Genomic DNA, 21,494 nt, shown 5'->3' on the forward strand with positions numbered 1-21,494 from the left:
TTACTTCCAAAGAGTACAGTATGGAAAGGGAAGCTAAAAGGAGTAACTTCGCAGAGGAGAAGCCTGGCAAACACCACCTCAGTCAGGAGACTAAAGTCAACATCAGCAGCGATAAATCATGGTAATATGTATAATTAATATGCTGTGTGCAAAATGACACTTTAGCTCTGCTGTCTTCCTCCTCAGAATCCATAACTCCAGTCCAATAATGAGAAAAATGACAGGCAAGTCTCAGTTGAGGGACTTTCTAAAAATACCCGACCAGTGCCCCTCAAAACTCTTAGGGTCATCAAAAACAAGGAAAAATTTGAGAAAATCTCACAGTCAAGAGGAATATACAGAGACATGACAACAATGAAACATGGTGTCCTAGATGCAATCTTGGAACAGAAGAAGTACATTGGGTAAAAACTAAGGAATTCTGAAAAAAAATTATGGACTTTAGTTAATAATAATATGTAAATATTGGTTCATTAATGGTAAGAAGCACACCATACCTATGTAAGATTAACAATAGAGGAAACTGGGTATGGAATATACAGGAATTTTCTTTAATAGCTTCTCAACTTTTCTATATATATCAAACTGTTTTCTATATATCTCAAGCTTGTATTGCTTTTGTAAATATACTTTATTTACAAAAGCAATACAAGTACTAAATACATGGTATGAGCATTAAGTGCTGTATTCAGAGGAAGAACGAAGTCTTTTCAGCTCCCAGTCTTGGCAAAAGTTACTGGAGCTGTTGAAGATTGGGTCACTTCACTGGGATTTGCATTTTAACAGGTGAACTCCTGAACATCAGAAGACCTTTAAATCCCATTTTTTCATGGTGGCATCTCCAATATAAGCAAGAAATACAAAGGTGCCACTTTCTGCCCTAACTATATATGAAGACAACCTTATGAAAACAACAATCACACTTATTTGGCATTACTATAAGATTACTGTTAATATTGCAAACTAAAACTTAAATGAATGTGCAAATAAAAGCTGGACAATTTGGGCTACATCAAGAAAGATGCTGAAATTTGATACCTCTCCTCTTAGTGAATCTTAATAAAAAATATTAATAATAATATTTTCCTTGCTTTTTGATAACATCACACTAATATATTCCTTTATTCAACAAGCATTTATTGAGCACCTACTATACTGCAGAAAAGTTCATAGGCACACAGACTACAATGATAAATAAGGAATGGGAATCTCCCACAAGCTAGTGCAACAGTTTTGCAGGCACATTGTTGTAGTAAGGACACAGGGAGACATGGACAAGTACATCACATTCTTTATGGTTCATAATTGATAATGAAATTAGGAACATTCTTGCCATTCCTTCACATCAAGCTAGCCAACATCACATTGTTTTTATATATCTCAATATATATGTTGGTGTATATAAACATATGTATATATAAAGATTTTTTAAATTTACTTTGTTAAAGCATATAATCCATTAAAAATATGTATGGCTTTACACAGTTTAAACATTTGGGGCTGGAGATCAAGAGAGAGAACACTTCTCTGTTTTCTGGTATTTGTGCAGCTGTTGCCATTGCCTTGCCAGGGATTTTTCTAGGAGGGAAATGCTGGTGTCTTTGATGCCAGCCGGTGGCATTCTATTATTAAGCGAGATGAAAGCAAAATTACCTCTTCCTACTGCTGTTGCTATAGTGACTGCTGTACCTACCATTTCCACCCACCACCTATTGGGTGGTATGAAGGTTTTCTTGGAGTCCAGATAGTTCAGATATACTCTTCATGGTGGCATATTTCACATTTAAAATAGATGCTTCATTCACCAGTTAACTTTTCAATATTTACAAGCAAGGTGATCTTTTTTATCCTTACTTTCAAAGAAACAAGGTCTTAGGCTCAGCAACATCAATCATCAAAGTATCAGAGTTTAATTTCAATGTTGTTAATCTCCATTTAATCTAGAGGCCTGTAAAGGTGCCAGAGTCATGAATGTGATATGAATAGCTTTGGCTATCCAAAACCTAATGAAACAACTAGGGAGTTTCAAATTTTACAGGTTGTTTTTTTCCCAAGCTTTCTCTGTGTTCACCACCTGCAAAAATGTAACTAAAACTGAAAAAAAAGAGAATTCCCAGTATATTATGCCAGGTACTGGCAGCAAGAAAAAGTTTGAATTCATAGCAGTTGGATCAATAACTTGAAAACTGAACATTTATAAACAGACACAAATGTTGAAAACAACTGTTTACTAGCTATTCTTGAAAAGTCTTTCTCACATTACTAGTAAAAAACTCATTATTATGCAGAAAACCACAAATGCCAGCTATAACTCTAATGCCATAATAATCTGAAAACCTAATGTCAAAGTGTAGAGAAATTTATAAGAAATATAAGCAACATGGTGTTGGATTTAGGAAAACCTAAATTTTATTTCATAAAGTAAAGTTGTCCTTCTCACTGAAAATAAGAGAGGAAGACATGCTGCCCCTTTCCCATGGCATAATGTTACTATGTTGGTACTGCTGTCCAAAATCATCAGGATATTTTTCTACCCCAAGAGTTTACAATAATTCGTAGACAGCTTCTTCTGTAAAGGTCTAGGGTAGAAGTAGACCTAGAGGAGGTACATTGTATCTGAATTATACAGTCTTAAAGATAAAGTGATTATGATGGGACATAAAAAAATTATGAACCTTGATAACATTGGATATTAAGAACTGTCATTTTCCTGCTCCCAATCATTCCAGTGTCAGAACTAGCCAGCCAATATAAGAGATGTCTCCTTAGTCCAGCAGAGATACCCCAAATGAATGTCTCCTAGACCTGGGAATTGGAAAAAGTCCTGTAAACATTGACTTGTCCTATGGTAACTAACATAAGAAAGAGACATAATCTTCACATGAGCAATGTTCCAGTTTTCAAGAAAATTGTAACCAAAGAAATATAAACCAGAAGAGTTAATATTCATATCTGGATATGACAAAAAGATACCTCAATTGTGAAAAGTTCTGAGATTTATCACATACATGGACTCAGTTCAAGAGAAGAATCACATAAGTGTTGAAGTTTTGCTGTGAAGAGTTAAATATTTATCTTTAAAGCTAGTTAGTCATAAAAATTACTTGAGAAGAAGAATGACAAAAATGTTGAAAGTAGAGATACCTAATACTATAAACCATAACAACTTAATAAAAACAGTTTGGGCTCTGAACCAGATTATATTAATAATGTCACAAAAAGGAAATGAGTAGTAATGATTAAAACACCTACTAAGTTTCTCATTTTGAATAGAGAGGAGATTAAAAAGTTCTCACACCACTCTTTATTAATAAGAATGCAATTATGTTTTCTCTTGAAAAACATGAGTAGGTTTTTAAAAGAATATAGATGATAGATAAGAAAGCTAGCCAGATAGATATAACTATATAGAATACAAATATATTGTATTTTAACAAAGTTAAGGCAAAGAAAGTTTTGCTATATTAAAGGGAACAGAAAAAAAGGAATCACTATGAAAGCTTAAAAACAGAAATCACACATAAAATGACAAATAAGATCAGACATATCAGCTATGACAAATGTAAATGCATTAAATTACTATATTAAAATTCAAAGAATATCAGATTATTAAAATTTTTCTATATATATGAAATTTATATGTCCAGTTACACATACACATAAATACAAACAGATTATATGTGAAAGAATAGACAAAATATGTTCCAGCAACAACAAAATTACAACAGAGTTGATTAATAGTAATGTTAGATAAAGTACAAACAAAAGGACAAACATTCCTTCATTGGGTTCTCATTATGTGCAAAGTGTTCTTTTAGATACTGGGCCACAACACTAAGTAACACAAACTTGGTACTTGCCCTTGTGAAGCTTATTAAAGGGAGCCAAGTATTTAAAAATTAATTGCACAAAGTTATTTACACTTAAGATAAAGGCAAAGAGAGAAATAGTCAGTGTGTGAACCTATAATTTTGGGAGATTGGATTTGTGTGGAGGCATGGCTGAAGAAGTGATATTTAAGCTAATAGTTAAAAGATTAAAAATTCGGTATACATATACTAGTCTATGTGTGTTGTGCTTGATCATTTGTGCACACATATGTGAGTATTGGGGGATAGGTTGGTGAGAAATAACAGCACAGCAGGCAAAGGAAATAAGAGTGAAGGCTCCAAGCAAGAAAGGAGCTAATGATTATATATTTCTAAAAGATATAGTTAATAATGGAAATATAAATATTGTAAACATTTATTCATTCATATTAAATTTAAAAAAAACAAGCACTATTGGAATCTCAAGGAGAAACTGGTAAAAGAACAGAAGTAAACAACTTTACCATATGTCTTCTAGTCTTTTGTATTTCTAGGAATCAAAAAATAAATTAGCATTAGGAAATCTATTTAACATAATGTAGCATGGAAATAGATACAATTAAATTTGATTTTCTTATCAAATACTGAAAAGTCTATATTTAATTTAAAAACAGTTGAGTGAAATATAAATTTTTAGTGAAGCTCTCTTAGTTTCATTTATTCTATCAAATTTGAATCAAATATTACCATATTATTTAATAGAGAAACTTCTGAGACATTTCCATTAAAGAAGCAAAAATGATAAGATTTCTTATTTTGCCATCATGTAACATAATAGTGATCTTAAAATTCTAAACGAGTCACTAAAACAAATGAAATAAGAAAAATTTAAGATATAATATTGTTAAAAAGTGACAAAAATAAACAGTATTTGGAAATGTTATGTTTTTATGTCTAGAAAATTCAAAACAATCAGAATAAATATAAAAACTTATAAGATTTAATATGGTAGCTAGGAAAGAATTGTAAAAGAAAAGGAAATGATTGTCACTACACAAGGAAAATATATAATTCTTCAGAATATTCTCTAAAAACAAAATAAAACAAAATAAAAACAATGAATACTATTTGAAAGGCAAATTCAATATTCTCATTGCTATAACCTCAGTGCCTTTAAGTGCCTGGAAGACAGGAGACATTTAATTTATACTTGAAAGAAAGAGTGATTGAGTGAATGAATAAAGCTTCTTTATTCATTTACTTAAAATAAGCTTCTTGAAGCAAGGACCATATTATTGATCCTACATTCTAGGTATTAAATTAAGTTTATCAAATTAATTAAAAGTTCATAATATTAATAAACAAATTAATTTCCAGGGATTTTCTTTTGCTTACTAGCTGTGTGATGTTGGGCAACTATATATAATTTCTCTGAGCCTCAAGTCCTCATTACAAAATAAATAAACAAAATTTCGAGTAATAAGAGTAATTAACCAAAAGGATATTTTTTAAAGAATTAATTGAGATTAGATTAGAGACCTAAATGTAAGACCAGACACTATAAAACTCTTAGAGGAAAACATAGGAAGAACACTCTTTGACATAAATCACAGCAAGATCTTTTTTGATCCACCTCCTAGAGTAATGGAAATAAAAACAAAAAAAAAAAACAAATGGGACCTAATGAAATGTCAAATCTTTTGCACAGCAAAGGAAACCATAAACAAGACAAAAAGACAACCCTCAGAATGGGAGAAAATATTTGCAAAAGAATCAACGGACAAAGGATTAATCTCCAAAATATATAAACAGCTCATGCAGCTCAATATTAAAAAAAAAACAACCCAATCCAAAAATGGGCAGAAGACCTAAAGAGACATTTCTCCAAAGAAGACATACAGATGGCCAAGAAGCACATGAAAAGCTGCTCAACAACACTAATTATTAGAGAAATGCAAATCAAAACTACAATGGGGTATCACCTCACTCCAGTTAGAATGGACATCATCAGAAAATCTACAAACAACAGTTGCTTGAGAGGGTGTGGAGAAAAGGGAACCCTCTTGCACTGTTGGTGGGAATGTAAATTGATACAGCCACTATGGAGAACAGTGTGGAGGTCCCTTAAAAAACTAAAAATAGAACTACCATATGACCCAGCAATCCCACTACTGGGCATATACCCAGAGAAAGCCATAATTCAAAAAGACACATGCACCCCAATGTTCATTGCAGCACTATTTACAATAGCCAGGTCATGGAAGCAACCTAAATGCCCATCGACAGATGAATGGATAAAGAAGATATGGTATATATATACAATGGAATATTACTCAGCCATAAAAACGAACGAAATTGGGTCATTTGTTGAGACGTGGATGGATCTAGAGACTGTCATACAGAGTGAAGTAAGTCAGAAAGAGAAAAACAAATATTGTATATTAACACATATATGAGGAACCTAGAAAAATGGTACAGATGAACCATTTTGCAAGGCAGAAATTGAGACACAGATGTAGAGAACAAATGTATGGACACCAAGGGGGGAAAGCGGTGGGGAGGCGTGGTGCTGGTGGTGTGATGAATTGGGCGATTGGGATTGACATGTATACACTGATGTGTATAAAATTGATGACTAATAAGAACCTGCTGTATAAAAAAAAATAAAATAAAATTCAAAAATTCATTAAAAAAACCAACCAAACAATCAAACAAAAAAACACGAAAAGACAACCTATTGAATGGGAGAAAATATTTGCAAATGATACAACAGACAAGGGCTTAATCTCCAAAATATACAAACAACTCATACAACTCAACAACAGAAAACCAAACAACCCAATCGAAAAATGGGCAGAAGACCTTAATAGACATTTCTCTAAAGAGGACATACAGATGGCCAGTAGGCACATGAAACGATGCTCAACATCACCAGTTATTAGAGAAATGCAAATCAAAACTACAAGGAGGTACCAACTCACACCAGTCAGAATGGCCATCATTAAAAAGTCTACAAGTAACAAATTCTGGAGAGGATGGGGTGAAAAGGGAACCCTCATACACTGTTGGTGGGAATGTAAGTTGGTACAGTCACTATGTAGAACAGTATGGAGGTTCCTCAGAAAACTAAAGACAGAATTACCATGTAATCCAGCAATCCCACTCTTGGGAATATACCCAGACAAAACTATAATTCAAAAAGATATATACACCCTTATGTTCATAACAGCACTGTTCACAATAGCCAAAACATGGAAACAACCTAAATGTCCATCACCAGATGAATGGATAAAGAAGATGTGATACATATATATACAATATAATACTACTCAGCCATAAAAAAGAACAAAATAATGCCATTTGCAGCAACATGGATGCAACTAGAGATCATCATACTAAGTGAAGTAAGTCAGAAAGAAAAAGACAAATACCATACGATATTACTTATACGTGAAATCTAAAATATGGCACAAATGAACCTATCTACAAAACAGGTACAGACTCATAGACATAGAGAACAGACTTGTGGTTGCCAAGGGGGAGCATGGGAGAGAGAGGGATGGACTGGGAGTTTGGAATTAGTAGATGCAAACTATTACATTTAGAATGGATAAACAATAAGGTCCTAATGTATAGCACAAGGAACTATATTCAGTATCCTGGGATAAACCATAATGGAAAAGAATATAAAAAAAGAATGTATGTGTATAACTGAGTCACTTTGCTGTACAGCAGAGATTGGCAGTACATTGTAAATCAACTATACTTCAATAAAAAAAAAGACAAAAGAAAATAAAATAAAATATAACGTGGAAAAACAAACAAACAAAAAAAAAGAAAAAATATATAGAGCCCTTAGTACAGTGATTAACAGGTAGTGAATATTCAATAAATGTTAGCTGTCATCATCATCATTGCCATCATCATTATCACACTTCCATTTTACATATTTTTTAAAGATTCAATTTGAGATGCCATTTGAACTATAAGCTGCTAAGATAATCACAATATTTCTGAGAACTATTATTGGTATGTCTTCTCTGTTCAAGAACATAGAATGACTTACTTTTTCCTATACCTATAATCAGCTCACCAGTTAAGGTTTATTCATTCAACAATAATTATTAAGTACATAACATGGTGCCTGACACATAGTAGACATGCAATGAATATTTGTTTAATGAAGGAAAATGAATGAATGAATGAATAAAAAACTGAACTGTGGCTCACACAGTATGGCCGGCGACATTAGCTAGCGCTCGCTCTACTCTCTCTAACGGGGAAACAGCGGACTACAAGAAACTGAGATGTATCTGCCTCTATTTCCAACAGACTCACGTTCAACTTTCGCTCACAAAAAAAAAAAAAAAAAAAAAGGCCGGGAAAATTTTATTAACCCTTTTTTAAAAAAAGTTAATATAAAATTATAGCAAAAAAGGAACCTGAATTTTAGTAACACAGCTGGAACAATCCGCAGCGGTGGCGGCAGCGGCGGGAGAAGAGATTTAATTTAGTTGATTTTCTGTGGTTGTTGGTTGTTCGCTAGTCTCACGGTGATGGAAGCTGCACATTTTTCAAAGGGACCGAGAAGCTGCTGGAGGTTTGGTTCTCCAGGCAGCAACCCGACGCAAACCAAGAATCTGGGGATCTTCGCACCATCCCAAGATCCGAGTGGGACATACTTTTGAAGGATGTGCAATGTTCAATCATAAGTGTGAAAAAAACTGACAAGCAGGAAGCTTATGTACTCAGTGAGAGTAGCATGTTTGTCTCCAAGAGATGTTCAATTTTGAAGACATGTGGTACCACCCTCTTGCTGAAAGCACTGGTTCCCTTGTTGAAACTTGCTAGGGATTACAGTGGGTTTGACTCAAAGCTTCTTTTATTCTTGTAAGAATTTCATGAAGTCTTCTCACCAAGGGTACCCACACCGGAATTTCCAGGAAGAAATAGAGTTTCTTAATGCAATTTTCCCAAATGGAGCCGCATATTGTATGGGACACATGAATTCTGACTGTTGGTACTTGTATACTTTGGATTTCCCAGAGAGTCGGGTAATCAATCAGCCAGATCAAACCCTGGAAATTCTGATGAGTGAGCTTGACCCAGCAGTTATGGACCAGTTCTACATGAAAGATGGTGTTACTGCAAAGGATGTCACTCTTGAGAGTGGAATTCGTGACCTGATACCAGGTTCTGTCATTGATGCCACACTGTTCAATCTTTGTGGGTATTCAATGAATGGAATGAAATTGGATGGAACTTATTGGACTATTCACATCACTCCAGAACCAGAATTTTCTTATGTTAGCTTTGAAACAAACTTAAGTCAGACCTCCTATGATGACCTGATCAGGAAAGTTGTGGAAGTCTTCAAGCCAGGAAAATTTGTGACCACCCTGTTTGTAAATCAGAGTTCTAAATGTCACACAGTGCTTTCTTCACCCCAGAAGATTGAAGGTTTTAAATGTCTTGATTGCCAGAGCGCTATGTTCAATGATTACAATTTTGTTTTTACCAGTTTTGCTAAGAAGCAGCAACAACAGCAGAGTTGATTAAGAAAAATGAAGAAAAAACGCAAAAAGAGAACACACATAGAAGAAAGTGGTGGCTGCTTTTTAGATATTGATACCAAGGGCCATGCTTTCCATAACCACCACCTTGTAGTTGCAGAAAGCCCTAGATGTAATGATAGTGTAATCATTTTGAATTGTATGCATTATTATATCAAGGAGTTAGATATCTTGCTTGAATGTTCTCTTCTGTGTTTAGGTATCCTATGCCACTCTTGCTGTGAAATTGAAATGCATGTAGAAAAAACCTTTTACTATATGAAACTTTACAACACTTGTGAAAACAACTCAATTTGGTTTATGCACAGTGTAATATTTCTCCAGGTATCATCCAAAATTCTCCACAGACAAGGCTTTTGTCCTCATTAGGTGTTGGCCTCTGCCTAGCCATCTGGGACTGTTCTATTAAATTGCTACCAGGATTTTGCATCCAGTTACCTCCACTTTCTAGAACATACTCTCTACTAATGTTATTGAAACCAATTTCTACTTCATACAGATGTTTTTGCAGCACCAAAGTTCTTCTTCCACGAGTCGAGTCCTCTATGAAAATGACTGCAGTTATCTATTTTGTGTATTACTATCTCACTGCTTCCTATACTTGTGTGACTTTAATTGATTCATTCCTCACCATGGTATCTCCCTCCCAACCACACCTCCTCCATAAAACAATACACTGTTACACTGTGGGTTTACACTAACCTTATACCCCAGATGGGGAACGGGGCGGGGGTGGACCCTGGGCTTAATTTTCTTTTAAGGTCAAGGGAATTTGGCATTTTTAGTTACCATGAGCTCTTTTGGAATAAGCTGGTATTGATTAACAAAGAAGGTGTAGATTGATACTAGGGAATATTGGCAGAACTGTATGGAAACTGTATGCCATTCTGTGGCCCCCATTAAATGAGATTAGCTTCTCATGGGTACCATGTCTTTATTAACTTGCTAAGTAGTAGTATAAAAAAATTATCACTAAATTTGTTAGCAAGGAGATTTAAGATAAAGGTTGTGTTGGATTCAACAAGTCAAGTCACCTCAGATGATTCACCTCAACTTTTACTTTCATAGCCATTTCCACTAATTTCTGTTAATGATATGCCTTAAACTTTGGTCCAAAGCAGAATCGATGTCTTTGCCATCTTTGTGACTTAAAAAGTTCTGTGACTTTGTGATGCATGTGATAGTGTTCTGACGGTTCCTCTTACTGGTATTTCTTTCACCATGGAGTAACATCAAGTGATGAATGAGAACTGTTCAGGTTATTCAGACATACTACACAGTGAAGCAGAGTGCTATCCATAAAATATAACATACAAAATTCCAAAATGGTCAATGGGAAATGACCAGAAATACAGGCTTAAAAAAGTTGGCATCTTTTAGCTGTATTTGCTAATACAGACACTTATTTAAGCAGCTGAGAAAAGAACAAAATTGACTCAATTTTGTATTTCTTCTTGTCCTCAAACAATTTTTGATTCTTTCTGGTTTGATGCAGTGATGTTTTTCTTCCTTCTGTATTTATAAATGAAACACTTTTTTTTAGTGTTTCTAAACATAAATTCTACTTGGTTTGAAATCAAGTGGTTGGAACACTTTTGACTTTTAAACATGTTGTTGATTCAGAGCTTCATTGAAGAAGCTTTCAATCAATGGATCAGTCCAATTCTGTAATTAGCACACAGTACCTAATGTTTTGGTGCTATTATGAGGACCAATGCTCAAAGTGGATTTTGTTCTTGAACAGTGTCCCAGTAGATTTGATGAACATTTATTGGCTTGAGGTCTGATCCCCACCACCGCCCCAGCCCAATAGATTTAAGATTTCCATTTAATGTTGAGAAACTGCACAAATTTGTATGGAACAAAGCCTAGAAAAATGGAAACTATAGATTGAATAGTAATCTAAATTAATCCTAGTGCGTATGATAGAGGAGGGAGAATCTTGGTGCCATAATTTCTCTCTTCATGGTGTTGGACTTAAATCAGTTGAAATGTATTTCTGTACCACAATTTAAGCTTCAATAAAGGTTTGCTTAATTCATTGTCTAGTGACATTCAAAAAAAAAACAACTGAACTGCTATTTAGTAAACATAGTGCTAGATGCTGGATATAGGATGAATGTGCTAACTCTTCATATAAAACAGTAATAGCTAACATTTACTGAGGATTAACTATAAGTTAAGGCCTGCTGCTGGGTGAATTGCAAGCATTGTCCCCCTGATACGAATTCTGTAGCATTATTATTCCTATTGCACAGGTCGGTAAACTGAAGCTTAAAGGAGCTTGTCCAGCATTACGTGGGCAATAAGTGGAAGAGAATTCAAATCCATTCCTTTCTGATTCTAGAGGCCAAGCTCTTCTACCATGCAAATATCTTACTTCTGTAAAATGACTTGAACAGGCTATATAGAAAAGTCATTGACTCTCTAGCAGTAGAAATTTATTAAGTCTTCCTATTCCTACTAATTTCAGCAGACTAGACCAGAGGTCAACAAACTACAGCCACAGGCTAAATCTTTGTTTTTACAGAGCCCACAAGCTAAGGATTTATTTTTACATTTTTAAATTGTTGAAAAATTTAAAACAATAATACTTTGTGACATGAAAATTATATGCCAGTATCATATAATATGCTCAGTTTTGCCTTTTGGCCTACGAAGCCTCAAATATTTACTATCTGACCCTTTACAGAAAATGTCTGCGAGCCTTGGACTAGATTATGTGGGATGCCTTTCAGCAATATGAGCAATGCATATGCCATAGCAGATTTAAAGAAAAATGTACCATGAGTAAATAGTTATATTAGCCCTACAAAATTTCTGGGAAGTATTTTCTTGTACTTTAATTCAAAAGAGCTAGAGCAACTACAAAACAGAAACAAAATCAGAATACTAGTATATTGAACTGATGCTTAATGTGAAAAGTGATTTCATTCTGTCAAGAATTTCTTCATATAATTGATGGACATTTCTACACAAAAGTAGTGTTTTCAATAAATTATTTAAATGCGTATTCTACCTTAAAAAAAAAAACCTCTTCTCTAGTTTCATGGAAATAAATCAGATAGGAAGAGAGTAGTGTTTGACATTTACAGAGGTCAATTTGTAACAACTGCCCTTTTAAATGTGCATCATTTATTCATTCATTCATTCAGCCAATAATTTTTGAATGCCAGGCACTGGACTTACTAAGCATAGGTGATATACTGCAAATGACCTGAGTTTTGACCTGAAATAACTTGTTATTTATTTTTTTTCACCATTCACTTGCTGTATAATATGTGAGTTGCTGCACATAGTAAAATCAACCCTCCCTAAAATTTGAGCATTACCCAAGATCACTTGCCATATTAGTTCAGCTTAAGTGAAGATCACAAATTAAAACTTCCTAAGATAACTGAATACTGAAAAAGGAAAAAAAAAAAAAAATACTGCTACAAGGTCAGAGGAGATTCAGTCTAAGGCAAGACATGAGGTTTTTCACCAAGATCTAAGATAGGTTGAAAATTGATCACTAGTCAGCTGAGTTATGAAATAAAGTAGCTCCGTAAGATTTTTTAATTAAATAGGGTGCAAGTTATTTAAATAGAACTAGTGAGGTTATAGCTTGTAAAAAAATGCAAATCCATGATACTTGATTTAACTCTACAACAGCAAATGAGCTAAGGGAATCAAGAAAACCCAGCAATTTACATCCTGAAGCATTTGCTCAGGGGGCCAGGACTGTTCTAAGTGCTCTGCAATACACACAGCAGTTGAAAACAAATTTGGCAGGGCAAAACACTCAAACACACACATTAGTCAATTATGGAAAGAACTGGTATAACCAAAGCAAAATTCAAAAGAGACCAATACAAACTTTCTCATGCAGTTTGGGACTGGGTTGGATTTAGGAGGGAAAAATCTATTGCCTTGCTGAAATGTTTAGTGTTCAGATTCAAAAGTATAATTTTATACTTAGAGTCAAAACATTGTTTAAAAAAATCTACTCACCAGTTAATTATATATTTTCAGTAGATATATGGAAAAGAAATAATTATGTTGTCCATTGGAGCTATTCTAAGTAGGAGCTAGTAGAGCTAAAAATTGCCTTGTAGGAGTGGAGAGATATACAACAGAGGGGAGTTTTTCTATAAAAATATGGTAAGGTCTCAGAAATTATTGATATTAATAGAAATAAATTAGATTTTTAAAATAAGAGTCATCCTGAGTTTGCACAAAGTAGAAGAGCAGACATTTCTGTAAAACTTAACTTCTGCTACAGTTCTTCAAACTGCATAAAGACATCTGGTGGCTTGGAGGTATTATTACAATCTAGTTTTCATATTCTACAAATGAGGAAGGAAATCATGATGTGTAGTGGCCTATCATTTACCAAAAATATAACTTTGGAATAATTATTATCTTCTACACTACAAAGACTGGAGCTTCATATGTACACACTAAAATACATTTTACTTTATTTTATTTTTTAAAATTTATTTATTTATTATTTATTTTTTATTTACAGCTGCGTTGGGTCTTTCTTGCTGTGCACAGGCTTTCTCTAGCTGCAGTGAGCGGGGGCTACTCTTTGTTGCGGTGTGCGGGCTTCTCATTGCGGTGGCTTCTCTTATTGTTGAGCATGGGCTTTATGCGCGTGGGCTTCAGTAGTTATGGCTCGCAGGCCCTAGAGCGCAGGCTCAGTAGTTGTGGCTCACGGGCTTAGTTGCTCTGCGGGATGTGGGATCTTCCTGGACCAGGGATTGAACCCATGTCTCCTGCATTGGCAGGTGGATTCTTAACCACTGCACCACCAGCAAAGTCCTTTACTATTTTAAAACACATATCGTCTGTTATGTGTCAGACACTATATAAAAAGCTTTAAAATATAATTCATTGTGACTTGAATATAAAGTCTCCTAACGTATAATTTAGAAGATAAGTATGACACATTTTAGCAATTATAATGGCAGAATGTTCATTTCAGCAACTTTTTTCTATGTTTATTCTTCTTAGATCAATCATGATAAAACTACAGAAAACTGTAGCCTTGTAAGTAAATGGTGTACAATTTTACGCTGATAACAATATTTTCTTATTTCAGTTGATAATCAAGTCAATCATCAAAATATAAATACAGAATATAAAAAGTGTTTCATTTGATATTCAATGTAGTAATGGAGACTAGTTAGGAGTATTCATTCATATATATTTTATTTTTTATATATGTATTTATTTCATAAATATGTTTGCAGATTGAAATAAGTTCTGAATGATAGGTAATATATAGCTACACATAAAAATTAGGTTCGGAATGATAGCTTGAAGTTAGAATCATAGGTGGTAAGTTAAATTCATGGAGTGTTTAGCGTCTTAGAGATCATCAGAACCAAGTTTGAAAAGCTGTTCTCCAGGAAAAATCTTACACACAAGTGTTTCCTTTAGTTTACACAGTGTTTATTAAACAGATGTAAATGACTTTGTGTGCATACTCTCTCCATTTTACCTAGTTCCCACCATGATTATCGTTTTTTACACAGTTTTATTGATATAAACGACATACGACACTGTATAAGTTTAAGGTATACAGCATAATGATTTGACTTACATACATCATGAAATGATTATCACAACAAGCTTAGTGAACAAACATCATCTCATATAGATACAAAATTAAAGAAATAGAAAAAAAAAGTTTACCTTGTGATAAGAACTCATGATTTACCATCTTAAAAACTTTCATCTATAGCACAGAGACAGCAGTGTTAATTATATTTATCATGTTGTCAATTACATCCCTAATACTTATTTATCTTAAAACTGGGAGTTTGTACCTTTTGACTGCCTTCATCCAATTTCCTCTGCCCCACACTCCTGCCTTTGGTAAACACAAACCTGATTTTTTTTTTTATGAGTTTGTTCGTTTGTTTTTGAAGTATAATTGAAGTACAGCATTATGTTAGCTCCTGGTACACAACACAGTAATTTGATATTTCTATACATTTAAAAGTGATCATGATGATTAGTCTACTTGTCATCTGTCACCATACAAAGTTATCACATAGTTATCAACTTTTAGCCACACTGTACATTTCCTACCTCTGACTCACTTATTTTGTAACTGAAAGTTTGTACCTGTAAATTTCCCTTACCTATTCCTTCCCTCTCCTGAACCCCTCCTCACTGACAACCACCTTTTTGTTCACTGCTTTTATGACTCCTTCTGTTCAGTTATGCTTGTCAATTTGTTTTGTTTTGTTTTAGATTCACATATAAGTGGAAATCATACAGTATTTGTTTTCTATGTCTGACATTTCACTTAGCATAATACCCCCTAGGTCCATCCATGTTGTCACAAATGGCAAGATTCCATTCTTTTTTATGGCTGAGTAATATTCCATTGTATATATATATATATATATATATATATATATATATATATATATATATATATACACATGCCATTTTCATTACCAGTTCATCTATTGATAGGCACTTAGGTTGCTTCCATATTTTGGCTATTGTAAATAATGCTGCAGTGAACTATGGTGCACATATTTTTCCTAATTAGTGTTTTTATTTTCTTTGGGTAAATACCCAGGAGTGGAATTGCTGGTAGTTCTATTTTTAATTTTTTCAGGAGTCTCCATACTGTTTTCCACAGTGGCTGCACCAATTTACATTCCCACCAACAGTGCATTCTCTAAATCTTCTCCAGCACTTTTTATTTGTTATTGATAATAGCCATTCAGACAGGTGAGAGTTGATATCTCACTGTGGCTTTAATTAGTATTTCTCAGAGGATTAGTTATGTTGAGCATCTTTTAATATGCCATTTGACCATCTGTATGTCTTCTTTGGAAAAATATCTATTCAAATCCTCTGCCCATTTTTTAACCTGGTTGCTTGTTTTTTGGTGTTTTTTGATGTTGAGTTTTATAAGTTCTTTGTATATTTTGGACATTAACCTCCTATTAATTTTCAAATTGTTTGAAAATACCTTCTCCCATTCAGTAGGTGGCATTTTCATTTGGTTGATAGTTTCCTTCACTGTGCAAAATCTTTTTAGTTTGACATAGTTCCATTTGTTTATTTTTGCTTTTGGTTTCCATACCTGAGAAGACATATCCCCCAAAATTTCTAAGACCAATGTTTAGCAAGTACTGCCTTTGTTTCTTCTAGAAATTTTATGATCACTGGTCTTACATTAAGTCTTAAACCATTTTGAATTTATTTTTCTGCATAGTGTGGGAGAGTAGTCCGATTTGATTCTTTTGCATGTAGCTGTCCAGTTTACTCAACATCATTTATTGCAGAGGCTGTAGACAAGATTGTTTTTTTCCCCACTGTATATTCTTCCCTCTTTTTTTTTTTCCTTTTTTTCTTTTTTTCCCTCCTTTATCATAGATTAATTGCCCATGTATGTGTGGGCTTGTTTCTCAGCTCTCTATTCTGTTCCATTGATACATGTATCTGAATTTGTGTGAGTACCATACTGTTTTGGTTATGGTAGCTTGCTAGTTATGGTTTGAAATTAGGGAGTGCAGTACCTCCAGTGTTGTTCTTCTTCCTGAAGATTGTTATGGCTTTTGGGGTCTTTTGCGTTTCCATACAAATTATAGAATTATTTGTTGTGGTTCTGTGAAAAATGCCATTGGTAATTTGACAGGGGGATTGCACTGAATCTATAGATTTCTTTGGGTAGTATGGTCATTTTAACAATATTAATTCTTCTAATTCATGAGCACAGTATATCTCTCCATCTGTTTGTGTCATCTTCAATTTCTTTCAACAGTGTCTTACAGTTGTCCGAGTACAGGTCTTTTACCTCCTTAGTTAGATTTATTCCTAGGTACCTTTTTCTTTTTGATGTGATTGTAGATGGGCTTTTTTCCTTATGCTAGTTCACTGATAGTGTAAAGAAACACAACAGATTTCTGTATATTAACTTTGTATCATGAAACTTTACCAAATTCATTGATGAGTTCCAGTAATTTTTGGTGGTGTCTTTAGGGTTTTCTATGTATAGTATCATGTCATCTGCAAAGTGTGACAGTTTTACTTCTCCTTTCAAGTTCAATTCCTTTTGTTTCTTTTCTTATCTGATTCCTATAGTTAGGAACTCCAGTACTATGTTGAATAAAAATGGTAAGAGTGGGCATCCTTGTCTTATTCTTGATTGTAGCTTTTCATAACTATGATGTTAGCTATGAGTTTATCATATATGGCCTTTATTATGTTGAGGTATGTTCCCTCTATACTCACTTCATGAAGAGTTTTTATCATAAATGAATGTTGAATTTTGTCAAAAGATTTTTCTCCATCTATTGAGATGATCAGATGACTTTTATTCTTCAATTTATTAATGTAGAGTATAACATTGATTGATTTGTGGATATTGAAACATCCTTGTAGCCCTAAGATAAAACCCACTTGAACATGGTGTATGATACTTTTTCTGTATTGTTGAATTTGGTGTGCAAGTATTTTGTTGAGGATTTTTGCACCTATGTTCATCAGGGATATTGGCCTGCAATTTTATTTTCTTGTGATATCCTTGTCTGGTTTTCATATCAGGGTGATTCTGGCCTCACAGAATGAGTTAGGAGACATTTCTTTCTCTGAAATTCTTTGAAATTATTTGTGAAGAAAAGGCATTTAGTCTGCTTTAAATGTTTTGTAGAATTCAACTGTGAAGCAATCTGGTTCTGGACTTTTGTTTGCTGTGGGAATTTTTTATTACTGATTCAATTTCAGTACTAGTAATTTGCCTTTTCATATTTTCTATTTCTTTCTTGTTCTTTTCTAGGAATTTGTCCATTTCTTCTAGGTTTTCCAGCTTATTGGCATAGAATTATCCTCTTATAATCCCTTTTTATTTGTGTGGTTTTGGTTGCAACTTCTTTATTATTTCTGATTTTATTGATTTGGGCATGCTCTCTTTTTTTTTTTTTCTTGATGAGTCTGGCTAAATGTTTATCAATTTTATTTATCTTTGCAAAGGACCATGTCTTAGTTTCATTGATCTTTTTCATTGTTTTTTGTCTCTATTTTATTTAATTTTACCCTGATCTTTATGATTCCTTTACTTCCACTAACTTTGGATTTTCTTTGTTCTTCTTTTTCTGGTTCCTTTTGTTGTAAAGTTAAGTTGTTTACTTAACATTTTTCTTATTTCCTGAAGTAGGCTTGTATTGCTATAAACTTCTCTTTAAGAACTGCTTTTGGATTGTTTTGTTGTAGTTTTCATTTATCTACAGGTAGTTTTCAATTTCTTCTTTGATTTCTTCAGAGAACCTTTGGTTGTTTAGTAGCATATTGTTTAGCATTCACATGTTTGGGTTTTTTGTAGGGTCCAGGAAACACAAAAATTAAAGATATATATATCTAGATATAGATATAGATATAAATATAGATATAGATATATAAAGACCACCTGGTCTAATGTGTCCTTTAAGGCCAGTGTTTCCTTATGGATTTTCAGTCTGGATTTTCTGTCCAATGATGTAAGTGGGGTGTTAAAATCCCCTTTTATTGTTGTGTTACTATAGAAGATATAACAATTGTAAATATATATGAACCCAATATAGGAGAACCTAAATACATAAAACAAATATTAACAGACATAAAGGGAGAAATTGATAGTAACACACTCCCGTATTGCCTGCAGAGTTTCTGCTGAAAAGTCAGCTGATAGCCTCATGGGTGTTCCCTTGTTCATAACTTGTTGCCCTTTAGAATATTTTCTCTTTACCTTTAATTTTTGCCATTTTAATCACAATGTGTCTTGGTCTGGTCCTCTTTGGTTTAATCTTGTTTGGAACTCTCTGTGTTTCCTGGATCTGGATGTTTATTTCCTTTCCCAGATTAAGGAAGTTTCAGCTACGATGTCTTCAAATATGTTCTCTGACCATTTCTTTGTCTCTTCTCCTCCTGGACCCCTATAATGTGGTTATTAACATGCTTGATGTTGTTGCAGTGTCTCTTAAACCGTCTTTATTTCATTTTATTCTTTTGTCTTTCTCTGTTCACCTCAGTGATTTCCACTGCTCTGTCTTCTAGCCCACTGATCTGTTTCTCTTTATCATCTAATCTACTGTTGGTACCTTCCAGTGTATTTTTGCTTTCAGTTATTGTATTATTTACCTATGTTTGGTTCTTTTTTATGTTTTCTTACTCTTTGTTAAAAATCTCTAACTTCTCACTCTGTTCATCTAAACTTCTCCTGAGTTCTTTGAACATCTTTATGATCATTACCTTGAACTCTTTATCAGATAGATTGCTTATCTCTATTTCACTTATTTCTTCTTCTGGGGTTTATCTTGTTCTTTATTAGGAACATATTCTTCTGTCACCTCATTTTACCTAATTTGCTGTTTTTATTTCTTTGTATTCGGTAGGTTGTCTATATTACCAGACTTGGAAAAGTAGCCTTTTATAGGAGATGTCTTATGCTTCCTGGCAGTGCACTCATTCTGGTCACCAGAACTATATGCTCTAGGGTTGCCCTGCTGTTGTGGCAGGATGACTATGTGGGTAGCCTGGTAGACATGGCTGGCCCTTGGTCCCACTGGTTGCCAAGCCCTGATTTGTGTAGAGGCTGCCAGCTGCTGGTGGGTAGTGCTGGGGTAGGTTGTGGTATAAGTCTTGACTACACTGTGTCTCACCTCTCCTACCTGTCTTATTGTTTTCTTCTTTAAATTTTTATTTATAGAAGATATTTTCTTCAAGTCTTATGTTCTTTCTCATCAATAGTTGTTCTTTAAATATCTTATACTTTCAACTGCACAGGCATTTAAGCTTATTTCTCTTGAGCGACCAAAATCCCTGATTTATATATGAAGAAGAAAACACAGGAAAGTTAAACTATTGCTGCTAATTGCGTAGCTAAATAGTAGAAGAGTTAAGTTTAGCATTAATCTCATGATTCTCACAACAGTGTTTTTTTATAACAAGAATAATAATAACAGTTATAATTGCTTTAATTTATTGTGTTGTGCCATGTGTTGTACTAATTGCTGTATATACATTATTATATTTAAGGCTTAAAAATTTTTATGAGATAGTTTTTTTAGCCTTCATTTCACAGATAAAGAAGCTGAGATATGAACAGAGAAGTAGCTTGTCTAAATTTGGCTCCACTCAGCTGCCTCTTTTACTTAATGAGTGTTATTTCCTCTTTTAATTTGTATAACTTTGTAGATTGTCCTCAAATATTATAATTTGAGAACCTCTTATAATATAGCTCAAAGTAATTAGAAAAAGAAATATTCAGGTTTATAATTAGAAGTTGATAAGATATATCTCTCTGAAATTTATAGAGAGAAATACTCTTGATTAAGTGTTTTTTATTGGTCAGTTATGTAACATAATTTTATATGTCAGGGAATTTTTCACAGTAATCTTATAACACATATATAATTAATTATCTCATCTTACTTGGGAAATAAAGCATAGTGAAGTAAATTAATTTGCCCAAGGAGGCCATTAATAAATTGGGATACTAGAATTTGAACCTTGGTCTTTTGCTTTCAAAAATCTCATTTTTTATAGCAATATTTTAAAATATATTTTTAGGATTCTACTCTAGAGGGAGAGTAGTTCAGGCAGAGGGAACAGCTAGGGCAAGGGTCTGAGAATATTACAATGAACATAGCAAACAAAAATCCCTGCTCTCATAGACCATAAATTCTCTGTGTGGGGGACACAATAGACAAAACAAATAGTTTGTTAGCAGATAAGTGCTAAATAAAAAAAAAAAGTTTTTTAGGGAAATGGAATAAAGGATGTGTAGAGGGTCATGGAGGTCATACTTTTTGATAAGTTATGCAGGAAAGATCTCTCCATGAAGGTGACATTAAAATAAAGACCTAAAGAGGGAAAGATGATAGTCATTATTATATGTGGGGGGAAAGTGTTTTAGATGGAGGAAGCAACAAGTACAAAGGCTCTGAAGCAGGATAATACTTGGTATATTTGATAAAAGGCAAGGAAACTAGTGTGCTAGAATGGAGGGAGGGAAGATGTATGTAGTTGTAAGAGATGATATCAAAGAAGAAACAAAGTCTAGATAGTCTAGGGCCTGTAAGCCATTGTAAGTCTCAAAAGTTTGACTTTTCCTCTTAGTGAG

At 33.7% G+C, this 21,494-nt stretch overlaps 1 protein-coding gene and 1 pseudogene across 2 annotated transcripts in view; both read left to right on the top strand.

Annotated features, from left to right (window-relative positions):
* Nucleotides 1-21,494, top strand: part of CNTN5 (contactin 5) — a 1,371,764-nt gene that overhangs the window by 908,922 nt on the left and 441,348 nt on the right. The window lies entirely within an intron of this gene.
* LOC309604925 (S-adenosylmethionine decarboxylase proenzyme pseudogene) lies at nucleotides 5,855-20,815 on the top strand (annotated as a pseudogene). Its single transcript has one exon. The product of its transcript is annotated as an S-adenosylmethionine decarboxylase proenzyme pseudogene (transcript).

Source organism: Balaenoptera borealis, assembly GCF_965194805.1.
Source record: "Balaenoptera borealis genome assembly, chromosome: 11".
Lineage (NCBI taxonomy): Eukaryota > Metazoa > Chordata > Mammalia > Artiodactyla > Balaenopteridae > Balaenoptera > Balaenoptera borealis.